The sequence below is a fragment of the Elephas maximus genome, chromosome 20 (genome assembly GCF_024166365.1).
Source record: "Elephas maximus indicus isolate mEleMax1 chromosome 20, mEleMax1 primary haplotype, whole genome shotgun sequence".
NCBI classification, from domain to species: Eukaryota; Metazoa; Chordata; class Mammalia; order Proboscidea; family Elephantidae; genus Elephas; species Elephas maximus.
This window is the reverse complement of record NC_064838.1, coordinates 4081134-4101134: the sequence shown is the minus strand read 5'-3', so window position 1 is coordinate 4101134 and position 20001 is coordinate 4081134.

The window sequence follows — 20001 nt, the reverse complement described above, 5'->3', positions numbered from 1 at the left end:
GAAGAAATTTAAGTGGGCAAGTAAGGGAGAATTTGGAAAGGGTCTTCCTAGTTCCCTACTTTAACTCAGGAATCAGGCTCAGTACCATACTGTACCATACACCTTATTGATGCAGAATGATTCAGAACTCTTTACTAGCTCTATGAAAATCATTCCAGAAATTCTGCAACGCACCCTCAGTAATCCAGAATCTATGAGTCTGGAAACATGCCTTCTCAGGAATTAGGTTCAAATGTCTGCAAATAAGATGAAGGAATTTATAACTACAATTACCCTATAAAAAAACAAAAAAACCAAACCCAGTGCCATCGAGTTGATTCCGACTCATAGCGACCCTATAGGACAGAGTAGGACTGCCCCATAGACTTTCCAAGGATATAAACATAGACTTTCCAAGGATAAGGTCCCATAAATCACTTCTAGGGCTGGCTACCAATGCTTAAGTGGATAAACAGAATAGCTGGCTTGCATTTTGGGAGTCAAGTTGAGTAGAAAAACAAAGGTCTCTAAACCTGTCACCTCACTAGGCATGGCAAGGTGCTCGCTCTCAAAAGGCACACAGGAACCACGACAAACTGAGGCCTCACTGATTTCTATCTCCATCACCAAGTCAACTCTAGCAGTGAACCCAGGGAGTGGAATGACAGCCAGAACCTCCTGAGCCATGTAAATTGCTTCTCACTCTCTCAGAGCAATGTTGTAGGATTTACATAAATTAAATGCCTTATGATATAATTTCACTGCAATCCTCATATTTGTTGAAAGCTGTATGTTTTCTTAAATGCAATTATATATATTATTTGGTTCTCACAAATTCCATGGGGTAGGTCATAGCTATTATTATCATTTTACAGGTGAAGAAATTGAGGCTCAGTGAGGTTAAGCAACTGCCCCAAAGGCAAAGAGCAAGCTAATGGCAGAGCTTAGAATAAGTTTCCAAATTGTCTACCTTATAGGTCTATGCTTCCTTCCGTATCTGTTACGCAAATGAAATTCAATCAGGAAAGCAAAAATACCCCTCCTTAAACTGGACCTGTAAATCTATTGTATTCATACTGGTACTCAATATGATTATTTCTGTCACCAACAGGGTAGTAAGGGAAAGGCTGGTGAAAATATTTATGAGCTTAGAGGCTTAAAACAAATCCATCTTTTTAATGACCTACAATTATCGAACAAACACAAAGGGAAAAATCCCCATGCTTTTGATCTCTTATACTTTTGGTCACATTAAAGTAATATGTAATTGAGTGGACTGCATATGGTGTTAGCTGATATAAAGATTCAGCCAAATATTTTAAAAATCCATTTGGGGGAACTAAATAAGTCTGAGAGTATTGCTTAAACAATGTTGATCTAAAGAAGGATAGTTAAATTACTACAGCTTACAAAATTTTGTAATCTCTTGATGAATACGTAAAAGAAGTTAATCTAGGTTATGGGCACCACAGTAGAGCTTTGCTAGTCCAAGGTGCAGCTGTGATTTGGGTGGGGTTTTCCATGTGTATGTTTGTGTTTATGTTTAAATGTATATTAAGTTTTTTTAAATGCCAAGGGAGTATAGTAATAGTAATAACAAGATCCAAAAGTTTAAACATGGAAATTCAGTGAAGTTAATTCTAGAAAAGGCTGTCTTCCCTGGAAAGGAGAACATAGTGAGTATTTGCAAATGTGCAACTGGAGGTAAGAACATTAATTCCTGAATGCGAGAGGTGGAATTTGCTTTTACAGCCTCACTGTTAAATATTATACCTGGCTGTGGCACAAAGCCTAACATCAAGGGCCACTATTATGTGCTGGCTTGACGTCTGGTAAAAGCAAGAGGGCCTCAAATAGCCTAGCTGCAAGGTTCCCTCCCTACCCAGCTCTCACTGAGACCAGGCACAGTCCTTGCTTCAGTTCTCTGACAGCCTGCAGAATTACCGAAAAAAGCCAGTCGTATCTCCCACCCTTGGATACTACAAAGCCTCACAGCCCCAAGTCGTCCGTTCTTCTCCCAAGCACAACCCCTATACCATCCTGTGTGGCATGCAGTGTCCTCCTCCCACAGGTTATGAGTCTATCTGGCCAATCGGCCATTGTCAATTTCATTTGCCCAGTACTGAGTTTCATGTGTTTGGCCATCCTCATAATCCTAGGATGGGAATCTCTCCCTCACAGACAGGGTGAAAAGGAGGCAGTTATAAAACCGGCCCATGGTAAATATTTTATGTTGAATGAATAAGTGAGGGGAGGCCATGAGTCAGGTTGTGTTGGATGATGCCAGCGGGTGTCTGATATTATAAATGTCTAATAGGCTGCATCTCCTTCACCAGTAGGAAGTAGAAGAACTACCCTAGAAAATCAGACTTCTACCTATGGCCCCTACTAATTTTCCTTGGGAAAAACTGCACTTTCTCCACCTCACTTTTTCTATACTCATAAAATTAGATTGATCATAGTTTCCCTCCCACTTCACAAGGTTGCACTGAGAAGGAAATCATAAATGAGAAAGGGCTTTGAAATGCATAAAACACCATACATAGACATGGTTGCTAGCTAGAATGTGTTCATGTCAAGAACTCTGTTTTCTTACCTAATCATTTACACTTCTGGAAGCTTGTAAATTTTTGCTCCTACAGTCAAAGGCATTGTAACATATTCCTGCTTTAGATTCCCAGTTCATAACTATGAAACCCTCACAAGTTTAAGGGTGGATTGCAAGAGGCGTAAGTGCAATGTATTATTATCTTAAATGCTTAATGCTCTCAATTCAGTTTTTAATGGATATATATTTCCCTGTCACAAAACCACACTGAAATTGGCAGTGAAGGCTAAGAGACTGAAGCCACACAAGAAATGGATAGTTAGACAAGAAGCCAAGGAGTTAATACAAAACAAATACGAACTTCTAAATCTCTCCCACCAAACCCGAAGAGTACCGGCATGATGAAACTGAGGGAAAGTTTACTGAATATTGAAATACTGTAACTGGTGGAAGTATAAAGGCAAGAACCCAAGGAGAAACAATGCAGAGCTTTTAGTAGCAAAAGGACCAAGAACTCACAGAGATAGGCTGTCTTTTCCAGGTGTATCCTCTTTGGCATGAGCACATCATGTTAGGAGTGACAACAAATTCAGTTACAGAACAAATCCAGTTTTCACTTTATGCAGATTGCTCTGTACAATCAGGCAGGTGTTGGCTGAATAGATACGGTAAGGATGAAAGAGAAGATGTTCACCCTGCCCTCAAGAAGCAGCCATTTTAGCTGGAGCCTATAAGAACAATCGTGTGGTACTCACCATGATAAGACCAAAAGGATTTACTGAAGGACCAGATCTGCAGCTAAGGTCGTTAGGACTGGAATAACGATACAGTCACACGTTGCTCAAAGTCCACCATGTGCTCTGTGAAACAGGACAGTATGTGATTTGCATGTTGTGCAGACACTATGTTATACACTTAGCAAAGCTATATGGGATACCTCTTATTTCATTTCAGATCGATACTTCTTTGCCTCTTGCTCCTGGTACTACTAGCACTGGTGTTGCTGCGTTTGGGAGCCATAACGCACTTCACAGCAATATTTTCAAAAGAAAATTAAGCAGAGATAATGCTACAACGCTCAAGAGATGTGTGAAACATGAGATCAGATGCTGCTGCCTATGAGTCAGAGTATACAATGTTATACGGTAAATTTTTTATTTGTAAGTAAGGGAAGTTCACAATACAATAACGATAGGGAATACAGCACATACATATGCCAGTAACAGGTGTTTATTATAACTACAAGACATGGGTCATAGGTTATATATGTACTGTACCGTTATGCCCTGGCAGTGCGATCACTTTGTATACAAGAGACATGAGATACACGTGTTGCACGTGCGAAGCTGTTGAGTTCACTACGTGCAGTTACGTCTGCTACATCTCATTCTCTGATCAGGTTTTCTAAACTCTAGTATAACCTTATGGGACCACAGACATACATGCTGTCCGACATTGCTCGAACAGATGTTATGTGGCGCATGACTGTATTTGGAAAGAGAATTGGAAAACTATTAGTTATCTGGCTAGCTCATCACCCTCAAATTCTACTGTCCCTTAACTCAAACCATATAACTTCCAACCCCTGGATGTATTTTTAGCCTGGTCATTGGGAACACTTTATTTTGATTCTGCTTTTGATATCTCCTTAAGATCCAGATGCTGGCTCTTACCTTTGTGATTATGGCCTCTCTCTGTGTCACAGCACTGTTTGCTAGAGCCCAAAGGTGTTGAGACCATCTGGCTGCCTCCAATCTTATAGCTATTGCCTTTGAAAGTGTGCACCACCTTCCTTTCTGGAATTGAATTAGTTCTCTCTCTCTGCTCAGATTCCTACCACCACCGGCTGTTGGGTCTGCCCTTCAGCTCTTGCCCCCACTGGGTGAAGTACCTATTCTGTTGGGCCCAGTACCTCACCATCCCCACCCTGAAGCTAGACTCTATCAGTGGTGTCACTAATGGAGCACACCGGGTGACACTGTCAGAGGGGATGACACCAAAATGACTATAAAATTTTTGTGCAGTGTTTCAGCAGAAATTTATTATTTTTATTAAAATATCCCTGTAGTTATAACAAAAAAATTTTTTGTAAACCCATCTTACATGTATCAATATACCTATAAGAACAGAACTCTATGCTAATTCACTTTTTGAACCTTCTAATGCGCTCCAGTCAGAGCTGTCATTATTACCCAATTACAATGATGCTTTGAAGTCACATGGTTTCACCCGCACATGCTATAAGCACAGGCTGCTGTTTTCATTACAGCCGGTGTTTTTATAGTCACTGATTTTGTCAAAATTTCTGGTGTTTTAGCTACAATATTGTGGTAATAAACATGGGTGGTGGGGATGACACCATGAGTTACTACACTGGGTGACACCAGCCCCAGTGACATCACTAGACTCTATGGCCCCCAACAGAAACACACTCATTTAACTCTGCATTTACAATCAATGAACAGATATTTACTGGCACCATCTTAAGTATGTAAGAAATTTTTCTGGGTGCTTATAATATGGTTAGAAAAATAAGTTATAGACATTTCAAATAACAATACACAGAGACACCGCAAAAATTCAGAGGGAGAAAGGGAGCATTTCAGAAAGGAGGTTGCTCAAAAGTAAATTTGAGCTGGAACCTTAAGAATAAAATAGGTTTCACGGAGTTGGAGAGGATTAAGAGTTTTTCAGCAAGAAAAAATTAGCACATTTAAATTTGGGGGGAAGGCTCAGAGTATGTCCAAAGGCCCTATTATTATTTCCTCAAATATTTAGAGTGTTTACTATGTGGCAGGCATTTTTGTAGACATTGGGGACAAGACAGGTAAAAATCCCTACTCTTGGGTAGATTATGTACGTTTGAGTGATTCATGTGCCAGGAGTAAAAGGTTCATCCAGGAGAATGTGGAGTTCAAGGTTCAGAAAGGTTAAAGGCAGCCTGTGAACACCCACCTCAGGAAGCCCCACAGCCTTGCTCATTCAAGAGAGCTGGAAATACAGACAGAAATACTCAGGGCTGGGCCCTGTGTTCACTGATGGCCACAAACTCTGACCGTGGACATTTAATGATTCAGCACCTCACTCTCTTCATCTTTAAAATTAGCAGCAGGAGTAGATCTGATGCAAGAACGCTATGCTGCTGATCACATCTGGATCTTCAAGTAACAAAGTCTCTGGGTTAGCAGGCAAAACCTGAGCAACTGTTCATTTTGGGTTCATTTCCAAATTACAACTGGGTCTGTTTTCATATTTTAATAATTAAAGCTGTAAGTGTGTGTTTCTAAACCCACATTTATAGCCAGATCTGGATTTCCATTTTGAATAGGAAGAATGGGTTGGTACCTGTGGGTCTGTGATTTGAAACGGACCAAAAGCCTCCGGAATTATTTTCGGTCTAGCCAATGATTTTCGGCCTGCGATCTAGCCAATGATTTTCTGCCAGCAATCCCTGTGGAAAAGATTCCTGTGTGGATGAAAGGGCCACCTCTGAAAATGGGTTTACTTTTTAGGAAGTATTTGCAGTGAAGAAAGTGCTTGTTGGCCACTAACAAGGCAGCTTTGATTTATCTGTCAGATAACTCGAGGTTAGTCCGGAAGGAAGAACGGGAGGCAAGGGGAAATGACACGTGGGTTCTGAAAGGAAGGAGAGCTAAGAGCCCTTTGGCGAATTACTGAAAAGCCCAGGATCCTATCACAGCCAAAGGGATGGTTCTGGCTCTCCCTGCTCTGACTTTTTCTATTTGGTCCTAACCTTAAATCTTAAAGCAAAAGATGACTCCAAGGTAGGAAAGGATCCACTGGGTACGAGGACTCTTAATAAAGGCACCAAACAAACCCAAGATCCAAGGTATTTATCTATGTGACTGGGGCAGGTGAAGATTGGCACAGTAGATAGCAGGGTCAGTCTAGGCAGGTGAGTGACTGGAATTGGTGAGGCCCTCTGGCAGCTATCAAGGCACAGTCATAAAGAGATAATTTGGGCACTGAAGAATTGAAGTTCAAAGCCAAGGGCATAGAGAGAAAACTGAGATAGTGAGTTCAAAGTCAACGGGCAGTAAGAATAAATTACTGCTGAGTTGATGAGCTCCTAATTTGGGTTCCTTATAAAGCTCCGCCTGCATCTCAGAGACTGAGTGGAGCTGAGCTGTAGGTGGAGTCCTGGCTTTGAAGTTCAGAGAGACGACAGCCAGGGCTGCTGGATCACTGTGCAGCTGGTGCCAACAGAAGGGAGAGGGCATCAAAGACAAACTACTTACTTCACCATTTGCCCAGGGTTGGGTCTATCTCGAGTTACAGCTGCCATAATCCATTGTGTTCATCATGTTTGCTTAGTTAGAATTCTGGTTTTGTTTCTCACTTAGAAAAAAAAAAAATAGCTTTGTAAATGGAGGTTACTAAATAAAACTTTGAGAACTCTATTTGCCCTCATAGAATGACTTTCGGCTTGCAGTCTGATCCCTGGCAGGTTACTGTTCATGTATAGAATTTCCAGGAGACTAGAAGACATTCGAAAGAGATACTTACTGAATATTAACCTGCCTTGGCACTGGGTTTTGTTGTTGGTAATCACATGAGGAATTTCTACCTGCCAAGTTCCAAGATGAGAGTTTTGAGACAGTTCAACACGAACAGCATTCCTTAACTCTTTCAGAAAACAGTTTTGAGTGCTTATTATGAACAAGACACTATGTTAGGTGCTGGGGCCATACAAAGGCACATAAAATATATTCTCTGCCTTCAAGAAACTTATACTGTAATGAAACTACATCAAGAATTCTGCTTCTCAATTAAAAAAAAATTTTTTTTCTAGCTGACTGAATGCCATTAGATCAATTAAGAAAAGCCAAAAGCTCTGATCTAGAACTTTGGGAATAAATGCAGTGGACTAGGGGTCGGCCTTATGATGAGAAAGGGTAACGTGATCAGGGTGTCTTGAGGGTGCTTTCTCACAAAGAGACAGTTTGGATGATGCTGTCTGCAATGTGGAAGCTGAGTTGTATGCAGAAATGTTTGGTATCATCTTTAATACAGAGGACTTATAACAACATGTGCATGTATTCAAGGCACCTGTGCTGCCAAAATTTTATGTATATTTCACTTAATTTAGGTTACATGCAGCATCCAGAATGTTTTCAAAATAAATTTAATTTGAGTAACTCTGTATTCTTGGGGAGAAGACTTGAGTGCAAAAGATGGTGGATGACCAAATATATGAAGACAAATGCAAAGATGTTATCAACAGAGAAACAGTCAAAATATCACTTCAATGCTGTCATAGTTTGGGTTCCACAGGAAGCAAGCTTGGAAACAGAAATTAACACACAGGAAATTTAGTAGGGTGAGCCTTTGGTACCAAAGCCTGTGAGAGAGAAAGGAGGGAAGCAAGATCGCTGTCTCAATGAAGACCTCAGCTGATCCTGGGGAGTGCCAAAGCTAGATGGCCCTTCAAAGTGGCCAAAACTTTATAACTCCATTTTTATTAGTCATTGGATGTGGGTTTCTCTGGAATGGGACATGCACTTGAACAAGGCAATCTCTTCATCCGCCACGATTCCCAAAGGGGGCTGACAGCTTAGGGCTGTCCACTGGCAGCACTCCTTTGAGCTGGAAGAATAAGTTCTTTATTCTTAAAGGGGGTCTGGGTGTCATATCACAGTGCCCATAAGGCCCAAGATGGAAGCACATATTCAGTGGAATATCAAGGGAGTTCTGCTCTCTGCACTTGTACACACTGTTGTCCTCCAAATAACTCGAGTGTGCATGTGAACTTCTGAAACACTGCTGCCCAATGTTTGGGTCAACCAAATGCACATATTCCTCCAACAAATCAATGTCCTACATCTCCAAACATATTTTACCCTGGTAAGAATTCAAGATTAGTGCAGGGACATAGTCTGCTGCATTCAGCATATAGCCCCAAATTTACCAAGTCACACCATTGTTAGTCCCAGTCCGTAATTACATTTCTACATGCACACGTCACACAGTTAGAGCAACCTGGCACGAGTTCTTTGTCTTCTCATCCAAGCAATTATACTTACATCAGGTCGAACTACTTGCAGAGAGATGGATCCCAGTCATCAACAATGATGGGCTATTATTTCACCTTATAATCTTGCTCCTTGTATTATCTATCTCGTTATGTGAAAGACAAATTGAAACCCCTTAGTGTACCAAATGTATAAAAAGTAGACCCTATTCACTCTTTGAACAAGCATTTATGGAACAGATTCTAATCTGCCCATCACTGGGCTAGGAAATGAGAGGGATACTAAACAAGCAATACAAATATCCCTGTCCTCCAACACTTAGAATATCCAAGCTGGGTTATAAAACATTACCACAAAATAATATGATTATATACCCAAATGGCTTGAAATAGGCATTAAATTTTATGAGATTTCAGAGAAGGGGGAAATTAATACAGGTTGCAATAAGACTTTACAGAGGAGGTACGTCTTGGAACTGGAGGTAAGCCCCTGACAAATGGAAAAAAATTACATAAGGAGAAGGCAAATAGGTAGAATAAGTTGAGATGAATTGTTTTTTATCATGATGTAATTTAAACTAGGTAATCAGCTTAAGCAAGGACGTGGAATATAGATCTGTGGTCAGCTTGTTTGGGGATAACAAGAGCCCTTTGCATAGGTACCATGATGCACCCACTTAGTGGTGCTCTTATTATCCCCACGTTACTGATATCTGTTAGACTGGAGATAAATTTCAAATATGAAAGGGGCAGCATATTAACATTCATTGAGTTCCTAGCTTAAAATTATGAAAATTATCAAGTATCAATGACTACTGGATGAAACATGAAAATATAAGACAGAAAAGTTTCCATAGTGTGGGGGGGAGGGGAATCACCATGGGCCAGAGAATGGGAGGCTTCTATGAGACCTATAAGTGGGAGACACCCGACCCTACGGAGCATTCCTGGAAGGAATGTGAGAGATTGGTGGAAGAGAGCGCAGGATGATGAAAGGCAGAGGAGGTCCAGGAGTAGTGGAGGGTGCTGGAAACAAATGCCACAGTTTTTCAAAGTGAGATCCTTTCAGGACATTGCTGCTGAGTGACAAATCTAGCATTCCCATGATGCATTCTAACAGGTACGCCCTATACGTCATTGTTATGTTATTTGGGCCAGGATTTGATCAGAGATATATAAATTATAGCATAGCCCCTTCTTAGTCGTGTATCTGAAGGTAATTTATAGCATATTTGTATCTACAACATGGAACTGTCTTCTGAACTCCATCCTCATATGTGCAACTGCCTACTCCACCCCCAGTTCCCAGCCCCACCACTTGGATATCTAATGAGCATTTCAGACTTAATACGCCCAAACTCAAGTCCTTTAGCTTTTCTGTCTTCCACCCTACTCCCCACACCCATCTCAGTAAAAGGAAACACCTTTCTTTCAGTTGTTTGGGACAAAAATTAGACTCCTCCTTGATGCTTCTCTTTCTCCCATATTCGGCATCTAATACATCAGCAAAACCTGTGTCTTTACCTTCAAAATATATCCTGAATACAATCATTTCTTCTCACCTCCTCTGCCACTGCCCTGGACTCAGTTACCATCATCTCTCACCCCGATGATTGCTTCTTTCCATGGCCCTACACTTTTGTCTCAAAGAAGAAGCCAGAGTGATGACTTTAAAAAAACATAAACCAGATGATGTCTGTTATGGATTGAATTGTGTCCCCCCAAAGATATGCTGGAGTCCTAACACCTAGTACCTGTGAATGTGACCTTATTTGGAAATAGCATCTTTGAAGATGTTATCAGTTAGGTTAGCATGATGTCATACTGGATTAGGACCCTCCCTAATCCACTATGAGTGGCGTCCTTGTAAAGGAGGAGAAGAGGCACAGAGACAGAGAGAAAGTGGCTATACGAATATGGAGACAAAGATTTGAAGTGATGAATCTACAAGTAAGGACTGCCAATGATTGCCGGCCATCACCAGAAGCTAGGAAAAAGGCTCCTTCAGAGCCCTCTGAAGGAATCAACATGGCTGATATCCTGGTTTAGGACTTCTAGCCTCCAGAACTGTAAGACAACACATTTATGGTCTTAGAAGCCCCCCAGTTTTTGATACTGTCATGACAACCCTAGGAGACTAACACAGTGACTCTCTTCTACACAAAAACCTCCAATGGCTTTCTAGATCATTCTGAGTTAAAAGCCAAAAGGCTTACAGTTTTTGTACTCTTTAAGGCTTTCTCCCATCTGGCTATCATCACCTCTCTACTCTCTTGAGGAGGACACATTACCATTGTGTACTGTGTTCCAGTCATACTGCCAACTCGCTATTGCTCTAGCAGGAACATCCTCAGGTCTGAGCATTTGCTCTGCAGTTCCCCATGACTGGGACACACTTTCCCAGATAGCCACAGGACTCCTCCCTCATCTCCTTCAGGTCTCTGCTTGGTGAAGCCCCCAGACTGCTCTAAAATCGCACCCTCCTACCACGTCCCCATACCACCCGACTGGCACATCCCTCTCCTACTTTTTCTCCACAGCACTTATCACCGTCGGACACACTGCGCATTTTCCTTATTTTATCTGTCTCCTCAAATGAGAATGTAAGTTCTATTAATGCATAGATTTTGGTCTTTTCGTGCTTAGTGTTGCCCAAGCACTGAGAACAGTACCTGGCATGGAGTAGGTAGTCAGTAACTACCTCTTATATCTACTGAGTGAATGAATGATAAATGAATATATCAAGCTTGTTTACGTAAGGAGAGAAAAAATATTTTCTTAAAAATGTCAGCTTTTATGAAAACTCTAAATCTTTATATATTGATTTTTTTCCTTTGTGTGAAGGTAATGTTATTAAGAAGAAATCTGTGTGGTGTGTGTGCACGTAAAGTACAGAAAAACAAATAAGTAGGCAGGAGGTGGTTTTTTTTTTTAAAAGCACAGTCCTTATTTACTAATTCCTAATAACAAATGCAGAAAGAATCTCTAACAAAATTTAGCATTAAAAGGTAGTTGAACAAGTTTGTAAGAATAACACCTTCACTTTACATCTTACTTGTAGGTTACTTCTGAAATAAAATTTTCAACTTTTGGTTGCTGCAACAGACTTCTCTAGTCTTCAAAAGCTGAACTGAAGAACTACATATTTGAAGCTTTGCACATGTTTGAAAACTCCTCTTGAAAATGCCGGTAATAATCAAACAAATAGCTGGATGTTTTGGACGAGAATAACATTCTTTCCTCCCCAGCATTTTCTCTTAAACCTCAGCTGTCAACACCGGCTAAGATCCCACCTATCAGATACCATGGCTGTACCTGACTTCCCCTCACCCACCAGCCACTTAAAATACTTTGCTTCCTTTTAATCAGAATAAGCTCTGATTATCTCCCTTCAAACTAAGATTGTTGTTTTTATAATGTTAACAGTCTGAAACAGAGCATAACAAACAATCCAAAGCTGTCTCAGTAGTTTCATGGCCTTGGAAATGCTGCTCTATTTTTTACAGGTTATACGGGATGTGCACATTAAACACACAAGACACAGACGCAGCCATCACATCAATGATGAGGGGAAGGTTTTGTAGCTTCAGGGTGCACAGTGTGTTGCAAAAACATAGAAGGGAATCATTCCTGGATATTGAAAGAAGTAATGGGATGTGGCAAAGCCAGAACTTTGATTTCTCATACTCTGTTCTAAGTTGATGGAGAATAAGGCATCGGCTCACTAACTCTGAATAAAAAAAAAAACCTAGGTAACCAAACAGAGGACCAAAAGAAATTTAGAAACAGAGAACATGGACAAAGGTTGTTACCCTTACGTAACAGTTAGTGATCAATTAAGATTCGTTAAAACATATCTATGAAATGGTTTCTGTACAGTAAACCAGAAGAAACAAGAGAATATTTTGTTTCAGTCTTTTACTAAAATCATTTCTTTCAAGTTATTTTTAAAAAGAGCAAAGCTCCTGTTACCTCCATAATATAATTATATATGAGCATAAGAACAGCCATTCTCACTTAGTGCCACAGTCCATCTAGCTTTGTCTGAAAGACACACTGAAGGATAAAGGGTGAGGAGTCCTGGTTTTCCTCCCCTAAGTACCGAGGATTAAAGATCTAACCATCCTGCCAAAAACAACCTCCATCTTAGCTCATTACCAATCAGTTTTTCAGATGGCACTCACAAAATTTGTTCATTATGTCTATCACCTCCTGGAAAAAGGCTTTCTCTTTGTTTAAAGGAGTTGTTCTTTATTTTTAGTCCACCTTAAACTCATTTCTTTGGGAAGCTGTGGGGCTAGATTCGATTTAAGAATATTAGAATTTCATGAATAAATTATTGCTTACTCTGCATGCTACCCTTCATAATTTAGGGACTTGGATATGTCACCCCTGACCTTGGCCTTGCAAACTGAAGAGGCCTAAGCATTTTCAGTCTGCCTCTCACATCATCTCCTTTCTCTGACCACCATTTTCTCCCTCAAGTTACCTGCATCACTAGAGTGGTGGGGGAGAGATTTAACACTAAAAAAGAATTATTTTTTGATAATTCACCAACACAATCCATATTTATACTGATTAAATACAAAACTACAAAAACAGTTCTGATTTAATTAGGAAAACCACTAACTATAATCACTGAGAATAATTATCATAACAGAATATAGGGAAAAAGATTGAGAAGGTTTATTACTTTTCCTACTCTTTATTTTTGCAACTAATATCCACAATTATACTATTATGTTCCCCAAAGCTGTGTTTTGGCAGCTAACTTGTTACTACAAGACTTCGACTATAATTTTCCATTGAAATGAGTATTTTTCAAGATTTTTGTCACCTCATTAGTAACTTCATTCAAAGATCACACATCTTTACTTCAAATAAAGCATTCAACCATGCAGTCAGCATCTTGTTGACCTCACTTACAAACAACCATTGAAAGTTATGCAGAAATATGAGTAATTGCTTATCATGTATCTTTACTTTCAAAATACTTTATATATGTTATTATCTTTCTACTGCTGCACAAATAAGGCATATAAACAATGGATCCATGTCTTTGAAATTATTTCACTGAAATACATTTATATAAGCGTATGTATAGGGACACAGATTTTGTATATTATTTAATTGAAAAACAAAAATGATTCGTAAACTTTCATACAATAGTCCCAAATGAGAGATTCTATACCACAATCTCAAGGCAATGATTTCACATCCAAAGGTCAAATTATTTGATTATTTTATCAAAAAAGATAACTAAATACTGATCTACCAAGTTGTTCAAACTGGACTTAAAACATTCTTCCCACGCTACATAGGTGGGATATGACTTACAGTGCCTTGAAGACCTCTACTCTTTATCTGTTCTCAAGCTGTGTTAAACTGTCACCAAACAGGTACTGAGTACTTCTTATATACCTAGCATTTGATCAGGTCATTGAATTATTAAACTCAGAAAAGTTGATCTGGTATCTTTATCATGTTAATTACAATGGCAATCAATCCACCGTATTTGCTCAATTCTATCAATTGACGTATAAACATCATTAAGAAGGTGCTAGAAATCATGAACCAACTGACAGTGTGTCGCAGAGCTAGCGGAAACAATAGTGCCCCAAGCAAAATGTGAGGCAGAGTATGCAAACAGCAGAACTGGAAGACAAGAGCAAACTGAACTCTGAAATCAAGAAGCTTAAACTCATGCAGAACTTCCTCTTGCTTAAATTCATCAAGTCTGTATCATCTGCAAAGTCCTTTAGGGCCTTCCTAGTTTTTAGCCTTTCAATATTTTAGCTTCAGAGGTTTATATTTCATATATAACATGTTTAGTGTCAAAAGAAGAAAAAAGTACCACTGAATATATACATTATTTCAGTTTGCCAAATGTTTGGTTGTAATTTGCTTCTATTTGGCTTAATATTTGGGGGAAGAAACTGAATGAGGTTTTTTAAAATCATTATCAGTAGAAATATAAATTTGATCCAATTATATCTTTGTTCCTGAATGTGGGTTATCTTTGAGTTCATTACCTGTACTACCCTCGCCCGGGGGAGGAGCTGTGGGAGAGTGAAAAAAAGAATGTGACAACCTTGAAAATCAAAACTCTATTTATCGCAAGAACAGCAAAGTCAGAGTTCTTTCAGTGTCTAGAAATTATTTCAGTGTTTAAAAAACTTACTGGAAATAGAGAAAGCCTATCTTTATAAAAATTATTATACCTTTAGTTTGCTTCCTGCAAAAAGGTCAGAGGGCTTAGATCCAATTAATGGTAAAAACCTACTTCAGTCCAAGACATAATTTAGTAATGACTACATTTTATTATTCCTACAGTCTCTTTGAGATAAAAGCTACTACTGTGTTGTGTTATCTAAGCCTTTTTATAAAGAGATACATTATATGGACTAAATCCCCAACAAAAAATCTCACAACATCTCGTAGTAGAATTTTATTATGACAAACAAACTGCTAAAACCCACATTCCCAATCCCAAACTTCCTACTGTAAATTAGTAATTAAAATGAAATACTTTGTTCCCAGAGGAGAATGAGAAGGGCATCCTGCTAACACCTTTCCTTATTTAAGTTCTGAGGGTAGCATTTTTATGTGCCATTGTTGTTTGTAGCTTCGGAGTTGAAGTGGGTTTTCCTGCCTGGAATGGCTGGAATTCTTAAGAGACAAGAGGCTAGGGAAAGTAAGGCATAACTGATGGCAGAATAGAAGAACTGCAAAACTCAGTAACAAGCCAGTTGGTTCTACTCACTTTTTGCAGAGTAAACAACTATAAAGAGTTACTATTAAGGATGGGTCATTCTCTGATAAAGACAACAGATTTTTGTTATGAATCATCTAATATAGACGGTTTACTAAGATGCAGGGGAACTCCACCATTTAAATCTTTCTCTCTAGTGGGTGTCAGTACAATGGTGGTTACACCTAAACCATAGATTCAAACGAACCACCTGGTGAACACAAAAGCCCAAATGACTGAATTGGCACTACTACGCAAGCAATGGTGAAAAACTGCAGAACCATTTGGAAAATGTCCTCAGTTATCACAGCCTGACTGCTTTCTCATCACAATGTGCACATTACAGATCCTTACGAGTGTGTGTTGAATTAGAGCAGTCTGCAATAAAAAGGCTTTCTGGGTTCTTTGTGTGATCAAAGGAGAAACCTCTAACACAACATCAGTAATGTGATCCAACACAAAAGCCATTTCATAACCCATTACTCAAAAGACAGATTAAGTTGTGAAAGATGACTTCTGGGCTTACCCAGTCAATTCATGAAAGTCAACAGGGCCACACCACTCCGTGAGTCCTGCTCCATTCCCACTTCATACACCACGTCCTGCTACCTACACCAAATGCCACTAGTCATTTCTATCTCTGAATTCCTTCTTATTTGTATCATTCGTTTTAGCTCTTATTATGTACTGACTTATGAAGTTTTGTTTTAGTCTCATCTTCTTAAAAGGAAGGGAAGCTTCTGGTGAGGAGATGCCATGTCTTTCTTTTTTATTCTATTCTGTACAGTTGTCTGTATGGAGTTGGACATATAAGCAATACTCCATAACACCCAAATCAAATTTCATAATCTTTTTTCATCTTGGGATCACATGATCATGTATTTGAACTGGAAATCAGTTCTATGATGTATTTCTTTGACATTCATTCTTAACACCTGAATTCAGTGATTAACAACAGAGCAAGGCAGTGGGGGACCCAAGACTACAGAGGAATCACTAAAGCATGAGACCATGCTTCTCTGCGTATTTTCTTGCGAACTAAGAAAACACCAACCAAGAACACTATAAACATAAGATGAATGAATTCCTCCTTTGCAACATTGGGCCATTTCTTTCTTCTGTCCTTTACCCAGGCACTTAACTGGGAAAAAGGCAACCCTCTTTGGTAATCACTCATCACTTCCCAACCCACAGAGCAAAGACAAGTGATTTGGATCTCACTGAGCTTTACAAACCGATACCCGTGTCCTGAAAGGCCTGAGAAAAAAGGATAAAGCAGAAAAGTAGCTGAAATCTGATTTGGGATTCCTTACCAAGAGCTGTTCTCATTGTACCAGGCTGGCACCTGGCACATACCTCTTTCACTATGCCTTCTGTCCACTAACTGGCCTGTTAACTGCTTATGGGTGAAGGGAACTAATGCTAATTAAGTCCCTACTATGTGCCAAAAACTATTCTAAATTATTTACATATCTTATCTTTACATATAAAAATGAAGGGATTAAGGAATACCCAAAGTCACAGAGCTAGGTAGCACAGCTTCACAACATTCTTAAGTATAGGGATTGCATAAGGCAGTTGAGGATCTAACTCAGTGTAAACATAGAACATATTTAATAAATACTAACTGAATAATTGATTAAGCCAATAAATGCCAGATAATATAATAAAAGATTTATCTTTCCCTACTATGAAAAATACGCAAGCTTTTATTCTACCATAATTGGGAGGAAAAAAAAAAAAACCCAGATATTAATGCTTTAAGGCTTTGTCCTGTTAAAGACATGGCCCCTCTATGAATATAATACACAAGTACATTTACATAATATTCCCATCATGGAAACTCATCTCCATTTTATTTGAGTTTGCCTTTCTTGGCTATTAATTCCAGTGGTTGCCTGAAATATTAAAAATTATTAATAATAATTCTACCCCTAACTAACTGTAGGATGAAGAGATGTGGGTGCAGGGCAGCCCAGAAACATTTCCCTACATCCATGGCATGAAAATCTGAGATGGAAAAAAAACAAGAGAGATAGAATTAGAATGGTTCCGCAAAAGGCCACTATTGGTACACTCCTGACTAATGTCATCCTTAGGATCTGACCTGGGGAAGAGAGACGTCTCTGGCAACACCATGTGTTCATCCTATCCCTGGTCCCTATTTCCAAACCACCATCATGTTCTACAGATTCTACTTCCAAAATATCTCTTGACTCTGGCCAATGCTCTGCCCCCTTTTCCCCTAATTCGGCTATTTAACATCTCATAAGTAAATGAATCTCTCCTTATTTATTGTTAACCACCATACCCCTAATGCCCGGAACATCTGACACATAGTAAGTACTCACTACATTAAACGTTCTTCGAATGAGTGGATAAATGTCTCTTGGCTCTAACTGCGTGTCTTTGTCCTTCCGTCCTACACCTGGCGACAGAATCATGCTTCTAAAGCACTCACCTGTGTTAAGAAATGAGGCAAATATTCTTGTCTGAGGGGAAAAAAAGGTACTTCTTAATCTCAAAATATATGTTCAGCAAGAGGAATATTTTTATAAAAATAAAGGATAACCTGAAAGAATGTACAATACAAGCTGTAATTTCAGCAATGGAATTAGCTGTTCGTTTGAAGCATCAACAGTATATTTTATTCTGCATTAGTTACAATGATAAATAGTGTTTTAAGATTCAAATACATCAATTACAGTGTTCTCGGATATTCAGACGTCCTTTCCTGTTCCATTTTTTTGCCCTGTTCCTCTCAAATTTCAAATCAAAGCTCTAAAAAGATATTCTTGTTAATTGTAAACTCACAGTGGTCATTCTGAATTTAAATATTCTTGTGGGAAAGAGGGAAAATATTTTGAGTAAAGATATTTGTCCCTGGGTGGTACAAACGGTTAACATGCTCAGCCTTTAATTTAACCAAAAGGTTGGAAGTTCAAAGGCTCCTCAGAAGAAAAGTCAGGTGATCTATTTCCGAAAACTCAGCCACTGAAAATCCTATGGAGCACATTCCTACCCTGACACCAAAAAACCCAAAAAACCAAACCCAGTGCCGTCAAGTCGATTCCGACTCATAGTGACCCCACAGGATAGAATAGAACTGCCCATAGAGTTTCCAAGGAGCGCCTGGTGGATTCACACTGCCAACCCTTCGGTTAGCAGCTATAGCACTTAACCACTACGCCACCAGGGTTTCCTACTCCGGCATACATGGGGTTATCATGAGTCAAAGTTGACTCAATGACAGCAGGTTACTGGTTAAAAATATTCATCATACTAAAAGACATGTTTTTGTTATCTATCTAGATAAAAAGAATATTGGTAAGGTTAGAGGTAAAAGTCAATGTAAATCTTAAATATTTTCTGAGATTGTCATTGACAGCAGAAAATAATCCACTAGCAATCCAATCCTTTGTATTAAACAATGTTCTTTGTACCTATTTCTTTAAGTAAAATAAGTCACTACCATTTCAGTGCAAGCTACTTTTAGTAAATCACTTCTCTACAGATTGAAGGCAAGAACAGAACAGAAATGGTAAAGCAGTGGGCAAAGGCATCAAAATTTTGCCTAGAACAGCCTAGTGTGTAAAGCTGTCATCTCTTCAGTTCCCTTTAAAGTCAAGATTTGGGAGGGAATAGTCTTTCGACTGTTATGACAGATGAGAATGGAGACTGGAAAAATACAGTCTTGAATATATTATCCACAATTTGAAACATTAAACAAATTCTAGTGAGTCTAGAATATCAGCAGTTCTAATTCCCAAATTCATTTTTAATGTTTTAAGAACCTTCCTGGCGCCACCTGGTGCATGGATAGAGAAAGATATTTCAATCAAATGTATAGTACTAATTTCCTTTGTTATTTGAAAAGATGAAAAATTTAAAAACAGAACAGTTGTCTTTCATCACATTAAATCCTTAAGTGCTACTATAAACAAATATGATCTGAAATTAAACTTGGCAATTATTCATAGTTTAAAAAAAAAAAAACTGCCGTCGAGTCAGTTTAGCCAACAATAATCTTATTTTGAGAGGGAATACATTAAACCCACTGCTGTCGAGTCAATTCCGACTCATAGCGACCCTATGAGGGAATACATTAAGCTGTGCTAATATCAACACTGACTTCTTGCAACGCGTTAACTTCTATTAACTCTTTCTGTATGCATATATTTTGCATAATAAAAATAAATTATAATAATTTTTAAATAATAAAAGGATTTTTCAAGTGGAGATGCTACTGAACTGTGGTTGTCATACCTAACATACAGAACAAATTAGACCTTTCTCAACCATATGCTGTTACTGAGGCAACAAGACACTGCTCCTCCTACAGGTATATTTAAAGTTATACATCTAAAATTGATTTGAAAATTCAAAATAATGAGGTAAACTAAAAATGCAAAAAATTCCAGGGCCAGTATACTTTACTCCCAAAATATGTGTCCTTTCATAGTTGTTGTTGCTGTTAGGTGCCGTCAAGTCGATTCCAACTCACATTGGCCCTGTATACAACAGAATGAAACACTGCCTGGTCCTGTGCCATCCTCACAATGGTTGTTATGCTTGAGCCCATCTTTGCAGGCACTGTGTCAATCCACCTCACTGAGGGTCTTCCTTTTTTCCACTGACCCTGTACTCTGCCAAGCATGATGTCCTTCTCCAGGGACTGATCCCTCCTGACAACATGTCCAAAGTATGTAAGACACACTCTCACCATCCTTG